The following is a 16,815-nucleotide window of genomic DNA, read 5'->3' on the forward strand; positions in this document are numbered from 1 at the left end:
GAAGCACCTGAAAAGCTGCTCAACATCACTAATTGTTAGAGAAATGCAAATCAAAACTACAATGAGGTATCACCTCACACCAGTTAGAATGGACATCATAAGAAAATCTACAAACAACAAATGCTGGAGAGGGTGTGGAGAAAAGGAAACCCTCTTGCACTGTTGGTGGGAATGTAAATGGATACAGCCACTATGGAGAACAGTATGGAGGTTCCTTAAAAAACTAAAAATAAAATTACCATAGGATCCAGCAATCCCACTACTGGGCATATACCCGGAGAAAACCATAATTCATAAAGACACATGCAGCCCAATGTTCACTGCAACACTATGTACAACAGCCAGGTCATGGAAGCAACCTAAATGGCCATCAACATACAAATGAATAAAGAAGACATGGTAATATATACAATGGAATATTACTCAGCCATAAAAAGGAACGAAATTGGGTCATTTGTTGAGACGTGGATGGACCTAGAGAGTGTCATACACGCGTATGTGGAACCTAGAAAAATGGTACAGATGAACCAGGTTGCAGGGCAGAAGTTGAGACACAGATGTAGAGAACAACGTGTGGACACCAAGGGGGGAAGCTGCAGGGGGGTGGGGGTGGGGGTGTGATAAATTCGGCGATTGGGGTTGACATATATACACTGATGTGTATAAAATTGATGACTAATAAGAACCTGCTGCATAAAAAAATAAAATTAAATTAAAAAATTAAAAAAAAAAGAAACTGCCTGCCAATACAGGGGACACGGTTTTGAGCCCTGGTCCAGGAACATCCCACATACCGCAGAGAAACTAAGCCTGTGCACCGCAAGTACTGAGCCTGCGCTCTAGAGCCCGTGGGCCACAACTACTGAGCCCATGCACCACAGCTACTGAAACCTGCAAGCCTAGAGTCCATGCTCTGCAACAAGAGAAACCACCACAATAAGAAGCCCACACAACACAACAAAGAGTAGCCCCTGCTTGCCACAATTAGAGAAAGCCTACGCGCAGCAACAAAGACCCAATGTGGCCACAAATAAAATAAATAAATAAATTTATTTTAAAAAATAAATAAAAAATAAAAACCACTGAAATCTACTATATATTGTATGTTTGCAATCTTTCCTCCAATTTTTTTAAAAGGCAAATTTAGCATGATGAACCTTCAAAATTTTCAGAGTACAGTGCATCAGTACCAATATTTAGTGGATCTGTATTCAGTGGACTAAAAAACTCCATAAGATCTACTACTTATTACACCATTATTATTGAGCCTCTGGGAGAGAAAAATCTGTAATGGAAACACAGACAATATCTAAGGTTCCTTTTCTGCTGTTTTTAGAGAGACAAGACAGTTACTCTTGAAATTAAATAAAAATTCAGGACAATAATATAAGAAATGTCTAAAGGCCATATAAATGTAGCCCTTGATAAGCTACTTTTTGAAGTTTAGTTCCTCTGTCTCAAACTAATCTTCAGGATTTATTGATTCCAAAAGCTATTCACATGCTGGAAATGTGCTACCTACTAACACTTCTACAAGAAAAAATATAAATGAGATTTCAGTGACTAGCTGGAAAAGAAAAAAAAAGAAAAAAGGGGGGAAAGGTATTATGTTAGCCTTCCAAACTCACAACAGAAGAACCTAAAGTTTAAAAATGAACTTGAGTTTTTTCATAATGAATAGACTACTTTATCAAGGTCAGTCTTTTAAAAATAATTGCTACCACATATTAATTGAAGCCAATGAGCTAAGTGTAACATTAGCATCATTTTAAATGAATCATCTAACTTAATACTTATAATATATGGTATTATTAGCCCCATTCTTCTGATGAGTAAATCACTATATGCAAGTTCACATAGCTTGGAACAAGCTTTCAACTGAGGACTTTTTGACACAGAAGCCCAAGTCTTTCATACCTGCAAAAGAAATAAAGACTGCTTATTGCATTCATTTTGTACCTATATATCTTAAATGAAGGAGCAGTACACTGAGAATATATATAGATCATGAATTATCTCAATTCCCAGGGCTGCTATTTTATCATTAAGCTATTATTGTTAACTTTCTGCTAACTACCAGAATATTGACTATTATAACTAAAATTAAAAAGAGGACTTCAATTTACAGACAAGTGAAGTCACACAGTATATGTGTGTGGTGACATCTCAAATTTGGGTATTGACTTTTACCTTTTCAGTATAACAGTTTATCAAATGACAGCATGATGCTTAAAAGGTTTTACTTATAGGCTGTTTTCAAGAGGCAAATGTCTTGGGAATTTTTCTCACTTCACTGTTCTTTAGCATAATGTACACCCTATGGCTCATTTTCCTAGTTAATGATCAACTTGAGCAATATGTCTTTTTAATGTGAATATGAATTTGTGTTCTGCAAGATGATGATGACAGAACACAGCAACAAGCTTTTCATTCATTTATTTTTGCTAGCCTTTTTAAAATTAAAGTCATCTTACCAATAGTTCATGAAATTATTATTTAGAGCAAGAACCTTATTTATTTACTCCTGGGTAAGAAAATGAAAAAGTTAATAAAGTTCATAAAACTCCATTACCTAATGAACTCTAGTTCAATAATGCACAATAATGCACCACAGACTTACATACAAAGGGCCTTGCAAACACTTAATCATGAGTTAAATCAATCAAAATAAATACAGTTGCAACCACAAAATTGACTACATTGAAAATATTTATAACATTTCTGAGAATCTTTTCTCCATCCTGCTGGGTAAAAAAGTCACTGCTGTAAACAACTGTGGTTTTTCCTGTAATTTGGCAACAAAACAGTCAATATACAATACAGCTCTTCTTATTACAAATATATAGGCAGTCAATACATATGTTGACTGATTGGTTTTACTTTTAAAAAGCTATTTCTGTGGCCCACTGTTGATCTGATTATAATAAATTTTATACCAGAAATAATCTTAACACAGTGTTTTTTTAGACCCTGTCAACAGTTAGTCTCCAAACCGACAGATCTTGATTGAATACTGTTTTCCTAATAGTGATAAGGAGGAAAGCTAAAGTAAACTTAGTCAAGCCTTCCTGTAGTACTTTAATTCCCTTCATTTAATATAATTACTATCATCTAGAAAAAGACAACCAAACTTTAACCTGTCACCAAAATAAAGATGTGATAAATTAGTTTCAAAATCCTGGAGGAGGAAATGAAATGGGCATGGAGGAAAAAATGATATTCCCTTGCTCCTATCTTCATAAAGTACTTCTTAATTTATTTATTTAATACAAAGATATTAGAAATTTCTAATACTATACCAGACTAAATTTAACAAAATTTGATTGTAAAAAATGTATTTCCAATGCTGTATATTCTAAAGTGACATGGTTCCATTTCTTAAACTGCCCTGTGCCTTAATATGTTCTTTAATTTATAAATATTTTAGTAAAATAAATCTGAAAAATTCGCCCTATAAAATCACTTCTTAGAGTTTCCCAATGCCCATGAGTTCATTAAATGCCATTTACAATAACGGATTCAAGAAATAAATTTAATATTTGTTAAGCGCAGTGTTTCCTAAACTCATTTGACTTTAGAAAAGATTTGTTTTTCAAGTAATACCTATTAAACTCTCAAATATCAAGTGGAACATCCTTTGGAAATACACCAGGTAAGAGAATATTATCTGTGTTTACAATTCAAATTAAGCAAGTTATAAAAATTAACACAATATTACATTTATATATTATAAATAAATAACTAAAATACTATTTCTGGAATTTAAATCTTCAGTATATGAACTGAATAATGCAATGAATCAGACAAAAGGGAAATAAAATTGAGGAAATAGTACAGAATGTTAAATAAAAGTTACAGTGATTAACTATATGAGGGATAATTAAGAAATATGGTGATTAAGTCCAACACAAAACTAGCAGAAGTTCTAAAATCAGTTAACATAAGAAACAGAGAAGAAATCATCAGAGACATTAATAAAATAATATCCCTTAGCTGAACAAATATCTGAGTTTTCAGACTGAAATAGGTCCACAGAGTAATGTACAGAGTTCAAAGTGTTAAAAAAAGATTCATAGCGAAACATACGCTGATGAAATTTCAGAAACTTAAGTATAAGGCTTTCTAAAAAGATGTCAGAGCAGAAAAACAAGGGACCTACTAAGGAATCAGATGTACATCTAACCCTTTACCAGAACTGCTGGATACTAGACGTCAACAGAATAATGCCTGATAAAAACTATTTTATACCAATAGTTTATACCCAGTCAGATGACCAATTCTGTGAAAAAAGAAAAAAAATGCAAATGCGAAGAAAATTTTCCCACCACATGTTCATATTTTTAAAATTCTATTAAAAGTATTATTACAAAAAACTATTGCTTCAATTTATGTCAGAGTGTTCTGCCTATGGTTTCCTCTAGGAAGTTGTATAGTGTCCACTCTTAAACTAAGGTCTTTAATCCATTTTGAGCTTAGTTTTGTACATGGTGTTAGAGAACATTCTAATTTCATTCTTGTACATGTAGCTATCCAGTTTTTCAGCACCTCTTATTGAAGAGACTGTCTTTTCTCCACTATATATTCTTGCCTCCTTTGTCACAGATTAATTGACTGTGAGTATGTGGGTTTATTTCTGGGTTCTCTATCCTGTTCCATTGATCTATGTGTCTGTTTCTGTGCCAGTACCATACTGTTTTGATTACTGTAGCTTTGTAGTATAGTGTGAAAACAGGAAGCATGACTCTTCCAGCTCTGTTCTTCTTTCTCAAAATTGTTTTGGCTATTCAGGATCTTTTGTGTTTCCATACAAATTTTAAAATTATTTGCTCTAGTTCTGTGAAAAATGCCATTTGTAATTTCATAGGGATTGCACTGAATCTGCAGATTGCCTTGGGTAGTATGGTCATTTTAACAATATTGATTCTTCCAGTCCAAGAACACGATATATCTTTCCATCTGTTTCTGTCATCTTCAATTCCTTTCATCAATGTCTTATAGTTTTTGGAGTACAGGTCTTTGCCTCTTCAGGTAGGTTTATTCCTAGGTATTTTATTCTCCTTGATGCAATGGTAAATGGAATTGTTTCCATAATTTCCCTTTCTGACATTTCATTGTTAGCATATAGAAATGCAACAGATTTCTGCATATTAATTTTGTACCCTGCAACTTTACCAAGTTCACTGATGAGCTCTAGTGGTTTTCTGGTGACACCTTTAGGATTTCCTATGTATAGTATCATGTCATCTGCAAACAGTGACAGTTTTTACTTCTTCCTTTCCAATTTGGATTCCTTTTTTTTTTTTTCTTCTCTGATTACCGTGGCTAGGACTTCCAAAACTATGTTGAATGAAAGTGGCAAGCATGGGCATCCTTGTCTTGTTTCCCATCTTAGAGGGAATGCTTTCAGCTTTTCACTGTTGAGTATGATGTTATCTGTGGGCTTATCATATATGGCCCTTATTATGTTGAGGTAGGTTCCCTCTATACCCACTTTCTGGAGAGTTTTTATCATAAATGATGTTGAATTTTATCAAAAGCTTGTTCTGCATCAATTGAGATGATCATATGGCTTTTATTGTTCACTTTGTTAATGTGGTGTGTCAGACTGATTTGGGATACTGAAAAATCCTGGCATCCCTGAGATAAATCCCACTTGATCATGGTGTATCATCCTTTTAATGTATTGTTGGATTCAGTTTGCTAGTATTTTGTTGAGACTTTTTGCATCTATGTTCATCAGTGATATTGGCTGGTAATTTTCATTTTTTGTAGTATCTTTGTCTGGTTTGGGTATCAGGGTGACGGTGGCCTCAAAGAATGAGTTCGGAAGTGGTACTTCCTCTGCAATTTTTTGGATTAGTTTCAGAAGGATCAGTGTTAACTCTTCTCTAAATGTTTGGTAGAATTCACCTGTGAAGCCATCTGGTCCTAGACTTTTGTTTGTTGGAAGTTTTTAAATAACTGATTCAATTTCAGTACTGGTAATCAGTCTGTTCATATTTTCTATTTCTTCCAGGTTCAGTCTTCAGAGATTGTACCTTTCTAAGAATTTGTACATTTTTTTCTAGGTTGTCCATTTTATTGGCATAGAGTTGCTCATAGTAGTCTCTTAGGATCCTTTGTATTTCTGTGGTGTCCGTTGTAAGTTCTTTTTCATTTTTGATTTTATTGATTTGGGCCCTCTCTCTTTTTTTCTTGATGAGTCTGGCTAAAGATTTATCAATTTTGTTTATCTTTTCAAAGAACCAGCTTTTAGTTTCATTGATTTTTTTTGACTGTATTTCATTTATTTCTGCTCTATTTTTCGGATTCCTCTCCTAAAGTAAAGAAAATATAAGCAAAAATAAACAACTGGGACCTAATTAAACTTAAAAGCTTTTGCACAGCAGAGGAAACCATCAACAAAATGAAAAGACAACCTACTGAATGGGAGAAAATATTTGCAAATGATATGACCAATATAGGATTCATATCCAACATGTATAAACAGCTTATAAAACTCAACATCAAAAACAAACAACCCAATTAAAAAATGGGCAGAACTGAATAGACATTTTTCCAAAGAAGAAATGCACATAGCCAATAGGCATATAAAAAGATGCCTAACATCAGTAATCATCAGGGAAATGCAAATATTGGGTGGGCCAAAAAGTGCCTTCAGTTATTAAGGAAAAATAAAAGACACATCTTTCATTTTCACCAAGAACTTTATTGAACAACATATTCACCCATTTGTTCCACTACCTTCTGCCATTTTTCAGGCAAATTCATGATTCCATCTTCCCATAACATTTTATCTTTTTGAGCAAAGAACTGTTCCAGGTGCCTTTTACAGTCTTCCGGGGAATTGAAATTTTTTCCATTAAGAGAACTTTGTAAAGACCAAAATAAACGGAAATCCAAAGGTGCAATGTCTGGTGAATAGGGCAGATGAATCACAACTTCCCAGCCAAGCTGTAACAGTTTTTGCCTGGTCATCAAAGAAACATGTGGTCTTGTGTTATCCTGGTGGAAGATTAATGCATTTTCTGTTGACTAATTCTGGATGCTTTTGTTGACTGCCACTTTCAGTTGGTCTAATTGGGAGTGCTACTTGTTGGACTTAATCCTTTGGTTTTCTGGAAGGAGCTCATAATAGAGGACTCCCTTCCAATCCCACCATATACACAACATCACCTTCTTTGGATGAAGACCAGCCTTTGGTGTGGCTGGTGGTGGTTCATTTCGCTTGTCCCATGATCTCTTCCATTCCACATTGTTGTACAGTATCCACTTTTCATCACCCATCACAATGTGTTTTGAAAATGCAACGTTTTCATTACGTTTCAGTAGAGAATCGCAGGTGGAAATATGGTCAAGAAGATTTTTTGCACTTAACTTATATGGAACCCAAACATCAAAGTGAGTCACATAACCAAGTTGGTGCAAATGATTTTCAGTGCTTGATTTGGATATTTTGAGTATGTTGGCTATCTCCCACGTGGTATAATGTTGATTGTTCTCAATTACTGTTTCGATTTGATTGCTATCAACTTCAACTGATCTACCTGACCATGGAGCATCATCCAGCGAGAAATCTCCAGCACGAAACTTCGCAAACCACTTCTGACATGTTCAATCAGTCACTGCACCTTCTCCATACATTGCACAAATCTTTTTGTGCATTTCAGTTGCGTTTTTACCTTTCTTGAAATAATAAAGCATAATATGCCAAAAATGTTGCTTTTTTCTTCCATCTTCAATATTAAAATGGCTACACAAAAATTTACCAATTTTGATAAGTCTTTCTTTATATGCATGCTGATATGACAGCTGTCACATACAATCTAACAAAATTGTTTTGAAGAAAGTTAAAGACAACTAAGTGCTACTAGAGCCATCTTACAGAAAAAACTGAACGAACCTTTTGGCCCATCCAATAAAAACCACAGTGAGATATCACTCCACACCTGTCAGAATGGCTATCATCAAAAAGTCAACAAATAACAAATGTTGGTGAGGATGTGCAGAAAAGAGAACCCTTGTACACTGTTGTTGAGAAAGTAAATCGGTGTGGAAAACACAGTGGAGTTTTCTCAAAAAACGAATGGCAGAGATACCATGTGACCCAGCAATTCCACTCCTGGGTATATACCAAACAAACAAACAAACACTAATTCAAAAAGATACATGCATCCCAATATTCAAAGCAGTGTTATTTACAATGCCAAGGTATGGAAGCAACCTAAGTGTCCATCAACAGATAAATGGATGAAGAAGATGTGATATATATATATATATATATATATATATATATATATACACAATATATATATATACAAATATATATATAATGGAATACTACTCAGCCATAAAAAAGAATGACATTTTGCCATTTCCAGCAACACGGATGGACTTGGAGGGCATTATGCTAAGTGAAATAAATCAGACAGAAAGATAAATACTGTATGATATTGCTTATATGTATCATCTAAAAATACAGCAAACTAATTAACATAACACGAAACAAGCAGACCCACATATATAGAAAACAAACTAGTGGTTACCAGACATGAGGGGAAAGGGGAATATAGGGGTGGGGGAGTGGGAGGTACAAACTCTTGGGTGTAAGACAGGCTCAAGGATATATTGTACAATACGGGGAATATAGCCAACATTTTGTAATAACCGTAAATGGAAAGTAACCTTTAATATTGTATAAAAATTTTAAGTACTTTAGCAAAATAATTTTTAAATGAAAGAATAATATGAGAATTTTAAACAGTGGTGATACCATATGATCTGTAAGAAGAAAATAAATCTCCAAAGAAATAAAAATAAATACATTATGGCTGCAACTAGAGAAAACCCGCATGCAGCAACAAAGACCCGACATAGCCAAAAATAAATTAATAAATAAATACATTTTTAAAAATAAAGAAAATAAATAAATAAATACATAAGACTTTGGAAACTGAGACATTTACCTCTTAAGCAGTAGGTGATTAACATCACAGATTTATATTTGTTACTCTATAGATCCAATTGCAATCCTTGATTTTTCCATGAATAATAACAGTTAGATTTTTATCTCTTTTATGGTGCTTACAACAATGCCCATGAAAAAGCTGTTTTCTAAAGATTTGATTCATCTTGGATTATTCTTTTATCACAGTATTTTTCATGACAGAATTAATTGTTCTAAACATGTTTATTAACTTGTCAAGGGAATATTTATCATTTCCTTTGTTAGATGTAGCTGAATGATGTTTTCTACCTAACTAACAAGTATGCCTTAGTTTTTCCTTGTGAATGAGGAATGATAAATGCCTCTTTTGCCTCTGGCTCTTCCTCTGTAAACTGGACACAATATAGATTCTTTCTAAATTTCGTATGAAATCAAACAAATGGGTTATTTGTAAATCAATATAATTTATGTAACATGGTTTTGCATGTTATCTGTCTCAGAATAAGCATCCAGTATAATATTGCTATTTCATACGGTATAATTATAATTAGAAAACAGAAGTAAACTATATTCAATGCATAAAGGGGAAGCAAAAGTCATAGAGATCTTCTTATATCTCACAAATATTTTCATTTATTTATAGGAATATGCTTTAAAGTCTCAAGACATTTAGTAGATTTCATGTTTATTTATATAGTAAGAGAATTTTCATAAGGGTATAATTTTAGCTTCCTTACTTAGAAAAATTCTGAGGAACTTATATAAGAGCCAATGTTTCAACCATTCCCTTTAATAATACTGTAACTAGCAAGCTAATGAGTATTCACTTCTCTAAAATATCCTAAAGTTCAACTGGGCAGCTTCAAAATTTTTCATATGACTGTTGATTAAAACTTTTATTTGTACCTTGTATCCATTTCATTTTTTTTACTTTCCAAAAGAATACATTGTATAAAGGACTCATATCTAGGATATATAAAGAACTCTTAAAACTCAACAATGAGAAAACAAGCAACCTAGCTTTATATATGTGTGTATACACACACACACACAATCTATAAGAACAAAAGAAAGAAAAATACATATACACATATTTTTACCAAAGAAGATATACAGATGGCAAATAAGCATATGAAAAGATGCTCAACATCATATGTCATTAGGGAGATACAAATAAAACCACAATGAGATATAACTACACACCTATTAGAAGAGCTAAAATCCGATAACTGACAATACCAAATGCTGTTGAAGTGCAACAAGAACATACATTCATTGCTAGTGAGAATATAAAATGATACAGTTATTTGGGAAGACAGTTTGACAGTTTCCTACAGAGCTAAGCATAGTTTTACAATAGGATCAGGCAATCATATTCCCCAGCTAATTGAAAACCTATATTCACACAAAGGCCTATACCCAAATGGTTATAGCAGCTTTTTTTATAATTGTCCCAAACGGGAAATAATCATATCATATTATCCTTCAACAGGTGAATGGATAAACAAACTTGGTATTCGAGATGATGGATACTTCAGGGGATAAAAGGGAAGAAACTATAGATTCACAGAACAACATGGATGAATCCTAAATGCATGTTGCTAAGTCAAAGATGCCAAATTCAAAAGTCTACATATTGTATGATGCCGTTTATTCAACATTCTGGAAAAGACAAATTATAGGGATGGAAGACAAATCAGCATTTGTCAGAGGTTGGGAGTGAATGACTACAAAGGCCACTCACAGAGAATATTTTAGGTTGATGAAACTGTACTGTATGGTACTAGGCATAAGATACATGACTACGCATCTGTCAAAACACGTAGAATAGTACATCAAAGGGTGAACTTTAATGTATGCAATTTTTAATCAGAGTATCCTGGATGTAATGCATACTGTGACAAATAAATTTAACTGTATTCCCAATATATGATAAAACGGCACTGAAGGGGGTGGAGAAAAAGGAACTGACATAAGTGACTTTGGAAAATGATGTTCTGATTGGTAAATCTAAGACTAGGTGCAAAAATAACTGTACATAAACACCATTTTAGTTGGTAAGTTTGTTTCTCACAGGAATACAGTTAAGAAATATGAAAACACATTTACACTAGTGTAGAACAAATAAGTAAATAAATGGTAAATAATTTGAGTCAGGTTTCTCACTGTTAGTAAAAGAAGTTACAAATAAGCAAGAGGCAAAAGCTAGAATGAACCATGTGATACTGGATTAGAGTCAGACATTAGTATGAACTCACGTTTAGTTTAATAGGTATAGAGATAGACACCTATAGAAAGGATTATAGATATGTGTATACATTGGTTAATATACATGCATATATTCCATAACTCTGCGGACAGACTAGAAACAATGACACCAAGTAGCAACAAACACATCTAGCATCCAGGCCTTAGTTTCTAAACATGGTTCTCCAAAATAACAAAAACCAGACATCCTTGGAGAAATGACTAATTCTAGGCCTGGGGCAATGAAAACACAAGATGAGCCTGGAGCATTATGTAGGGCCAGGAAATAAGGCAGCACTCAAAAATCAAAAGGATAGAGGCAGATCAAAGGGACACAAGAACCCAACTGAAGGAGCACCTGATGGCCTAAGCTGGAACAATTTGAGTCATAAAATTAATTAAACTTTAAAGTTATAGAGAAATATAAAATAAATATTCATGAGTCCATACTGATAGAAATAACTGAATACATAGATAAATGGGGAAAAAGGTACAAATCTTTCTTACAAAGAATTTCAAATAACATATGTAAATACTCTTCCCTCCAGGAGATGGGGCTTAAACTCCCTCTTAGGAGTATTGGCTGGATTCCAAAAAATAGATTATGGAAAGGGAACAATAGTAACTTCACAGTGAAGAAATCTGGCAGACCTCACCTTAACCAAGTGATCAAGGTTAACATCACCAGTAAGTCATTACTGACACAAGGTGATGAGAAAGACATTTCACCTCTATGGTAATCTTCCCCAAAACCCCCAAAACCCTGGTCTGTCTAATCATGAGAAAAACAGCAAACAAAGCCAAATTCAGGGCCATTCTACAAAAGGCTGGCCAGTACTTCTCAAAATTATAAAGGTCATGGGAAACAAGGAAAGGTTGGGAACCTGTCAGAGACCATAGAAGAGAGATGATAACTAAATTCAATGTGATATACTTGATTAGGTCCGAGAACAGAAAAAAGACATAATTGTAAAAAAAAAATCGATAAATCTGAATAAAGTCTGGAGTTTAGCTAAAAGTAATGCACCGCTGTCTTTTTAGTTTTAACATATGTACTACGTAAAATAGTAACATTAGAGTAAGATGCGTGAAGAGTATATGAGAACTTTCTGTACTATTTCTGCAACTGTTTGATGAATCTAATATTCTCAAAAAAAGGTTTAGTTTTTGTTTAAGTGCATAGTTGCGTTGCATTATGATGAATCAACACAGAATAGCTATTAAGCATAGTAGAAACTGTAGCTCCTGTAAAATGCAGATTTGCAAAACCCCCTCTCTCCATATAAATTATATCAGAATTTTCTAGAAATGGAGCCAAGCACCTGCATTTCATATAGCTATAGGTGAATCTTATGCACACCAAAATCTGAGGATTCCATTTCTAGAGCCCTGTGCCTTTTATAGTCCCAAAAGACTTTTAAAGGCTTTAAAAACCAAAGTAGTAATGGTATTATCCAAGGTAACCAAATTTGAAGAAAGTCAAAATTCAGCATATGCAAGATAGTAAGGAAAGATAATATGTATATAACTGGTGGGCACACAGGATAACAGGGTCATGATAGTTTGGCAAGTGGATTCAAAGTATGGTAAGTATCCAAGTGGCAGCTCAAAGACTAAAAGTGGAAGCAACTTGCTTATTCAATCAACCCTTCCTGGGTTGAAGAAAAGTGATATTGCTATGGAGTGCAGAGAAATTACAACGGGCCTGTTCAATCAATAGGCAACAACTGCCTTAGTATGAAGTGATACTACTCCAAAAATGAATAGTGCTGTACTGACAACCAAAACCAACACCACTAAGCTAATAAACAAATGCTCAAGCAAGTTGAAAGGCTCTGACTGGAGTGTTCTATAATGAACAGATGAACAAGGGAATGAGAATAAACTATGAAAATCAACGTGATGAAACTCACTGGTTAAATGAAGCCTAATTGGTCTCAAGTATGACATCCTGTGTGTCTCTGCCCACCCTCAGTTGCCTACCACATTTACTGTGGTAGAATTCATGCTGGCTCAGGGCACCAGTTTTGAGCCCCAACAGATTCAAGTAGTCCACAACCTTGCTGCCTCCTCCACCCACACAGCATATGCCAGCCCTCCTCTGATACCCAATCACATTCCCTCTGAATGAACCCACTTCGGCATTCTTCTGCCTGCATCAGCTAGCCCTCACTCATGTTTACCATTTATGATGGTTAATTTTACATGTAAACTTAGTCTATGGTGCCTGGTTCTTTGGTCTAGAAGCTGCTGTGAAGGTGTATTTTACATGTGATTAACTTGTAAATCAGGAGACTTTGAGAAAAGCAGATGATTCCTCCATAGTGTGCTGGACGTCATCCAATCAGTTGAAGGCCTTCAGAATGAAGACTGAAGTCCTCCCATGAATAAAGAACTATGCCTCCAGACAGCAATAGAGAAATTCTGTCTGAGTTTCTAGCTTTGGGACTCAAGACTGCAACATGAACGTTTACCTTAATTTCCAACCTGCTGACCTACCCTGCAGATTTCTGACTTGCCAAGCCCCAAAATCACATAAACCAAAGCCAATAGACAATTCCTTAAAAGAAATCTCCCCTCCCCACATATATACATTTGATCCTTGGACAACATGGGGGTTAGAGTGCAGTTAAAAACTGCATAATCCGGTTCTGCGTCTGCAGATTCAACCAACCACGAATCGTGTAGCACTGCAGTATTTACTGAAAAACATCCGTGTATAAGTGGACCCACACAGTTCAAACCCATATTGTCCAAGGGTCAACCGCAATACGATAGTTTACCCTATTATATAAAATACAATAACCTATTATATATCCAATCCAATCCAATATAATATAAATATCCTATTAGGTCTGTTTCTCTGGAGAACCCTAACTAATACACTATTCTGATCATTTTTCTACCAGTAACACTGTAACCATCTTCTCTTATAATGAAATACACTGCAGCTATTTTACCATTGCTACACCCAATGATATTTTTTCTTAGTAAGGTATGATATTTAGATAAGTTATAATCAATACATAGACTGAGAGATTCCCATTTTGTTCTTTGCATCAAATAGCATAGAATCAATATTCCATATCCTGGCTGAGTATCAGAATCACTTGTGGCACTTCTTAAAAGTACAGTTGATCCTTGAACCACACGGACTTGAACCGGGTGGGTTCACTTAATCTACAGTACTACTCAGTCTGGGGTTGACTGAATATGAAGATGTTCAACCATAGATACGGAAGGCCGATTGTAAAGTCATACTTGAATTTTCGACTGTGTGAGGGTCCACACCCTTAACCCCAAAGTTGTTCAAGGGTCAACTGTACATATGCCAGAGTTCAACCCCGAACTTGCTGAATCAGAATTTCCTCAACTGATTTTGATTCACAGCCAACGGCTGAAATCCCTGGGCATAAAATCATTTGACCACAGTATCTGCAACAGGATCTAGTCCAAGGTCACTTTTTTAAATAGAGAACTTGAGGTTAAGGGAGAATAAATTACTTATTCAAATTCCCAAAAAGGGTAAGAATGAACAGTATCAGGCTGCTATGTTTTTCATATTTCTATAAAGTACCTTTTATTTTCTTATATAGACATTTCCAGAAAAAAGATAACAAGTGGCATTCCAATCACTCAGTGCACACAGTTATGCATAGCTTATCATCTGATCCACAGCTCCAGTTCACTAATATAGATAGATTATAATATTTAGAAAATAAAAAGAGGCAGCTCTATTTTATAAGGTAGTTCATGCCATGTACACATCAAACTATCTGGTATATAGTTAGAAGACCTTGTAAATAGCTAAAATCTTGGCTATTAATTGTGTTGTAATAAAACTTTGAGGACATGTAAATGGTACTATGTTATGTTTGATGATTTAATCAAAGAAGGGTGACCTCACTTTCCTAGTGATGGAACTTCGGTAGATGCATTCAAAGAGCTAACATAAATCTTAGCTTATTTTCTAGTAGCTAGCAAAAAACTTCCAAAATCACTTCATATTGTGCATATGAAAACACAAAATAATCAATAACCTCAGTTTTTCACTACCGCTGACTTCTAACACTCCATGGCTTCTAATACAACATTTGTATTTTTTAAAGAATTAAAAATTGACAGAGTATATACATACACAATCAGCTAAGATGCATGTTTCCACTAATGTCTACTTTACCTAACTAACGTCCAGTATTGGAAGGATAGGCAAAAATATTCAATATTATTATTATTTTTAAATTATACCACTCTAACCCTAATTATAAAATACAGAATACTATTTTATATTAATAATCATATCTCTTTATAATAATTTACTACATATATATTCATACTACAATCCACATTAAGGTACAAATTTTAGCGAACATTAACATTAGTGATCAAAGCCCAATATGTACGTACGAATCTGTGCACTCCATACATACATACACACAGAATGGTTTTCTAAGATGTCACTGAACGTAGCGCAAAATGTGAATTGAGATGCTATTTTGTAGAGAGTTCTAATATTATATTATTACCTGTTTTCTCTTGTTCATTTGACCCAACAGCATTCTTTTGCAACAAGATAGTCTGAGGGATGCTCTACATCATCCAGCTATGAAACAGAGTTTTATAAACCCAAGTGTCCCATAGAGACATTTACTCCAAGGAACTGGTATAATTCAAAATGTAATCTAACCAAACATGCTTCATAGTCTGGCTAGGAGAAGCAATACCATGGTTTATAGAATAGTGTCTCTGGAAAGAAAAGGAAGTGGACTCTTGGTTCTGCATAAAATCTTGTTAATCCTACTTCCATTTCCCCCTCCTACATTTGTAATAACTGAATAAACTGATTATGTTTTTTTATCTTGTAGCTGCAATCTCTGTAGACAGACTGATTAAAATACTTACATTGATGTGATCAATATAGTTACCAATCAATAACGCTCCAGGAATTGATTTTTATAATCTGAGGAATTCTGCACCTTGATTCATTTATATACTATTGTCTTTTTTCTAAAAATTAGGGATTGTTAATGTGGAAAATAAAAAAAAGGATTAAGGGGGAAGGGCCACGAAGGGAAAATTGCAGTTCTCTACAGCATAACTGAGGAATACATGTGATTAAGGAAAAAGTGATGATTTGGGGGGGGGGATAAAAGCGTGGATAATTGATAGAGAACTCGTGAAAGAGGGAAGCAATTGTAAATAGATTATTGTGGATGTGGAACTGACATTTCCAGTTATCATTACTGTTTTTTGTCCTTGACAGTTAAGATCTGAGGAATGTTAAGCAATGTTTCAATAGCTGCATGTATAAGAAAATAATATTCCCGCCACCAGAAGCTGCTCTAGTACAGCTTCCCCCTTCTACTCTAGGCCATGGACTCTACCACACAGACACTCAAAGGCAAGAGTGTTATCCCTTAAAATTGTCAGTAGTTCTCTTCCCCTCAACTCTCAGTTCCAACAGCCTCTTCCCTTTCTAATGGGCTGCCGTTAGCCTCACCTTCCTTCCCAGATCCAGCAGTTACTCCACAATAGATCTGCATTGCACGTCCTGTAAAGGAATGCAAGGTTTTGTCTTGGCGTTCAGTCTCTCTTCCAAGAGATACACACACACACACACA

Source organism: Mesoplodon bidens (assembly GCF_964165515.1).
Source record: "Mesoplodon bidens genome assembly, contig: HAP1_SCAFFOLD_118, whole genome shotgun sequence".
In the NCBI taxonomy this organism is placed as follows: Eukaryota; Metazoa; Chordata; class Mammalia; order Artiodactyla; family Ziphiidae; genus Mesoplodon; species Mesoplodon bidens.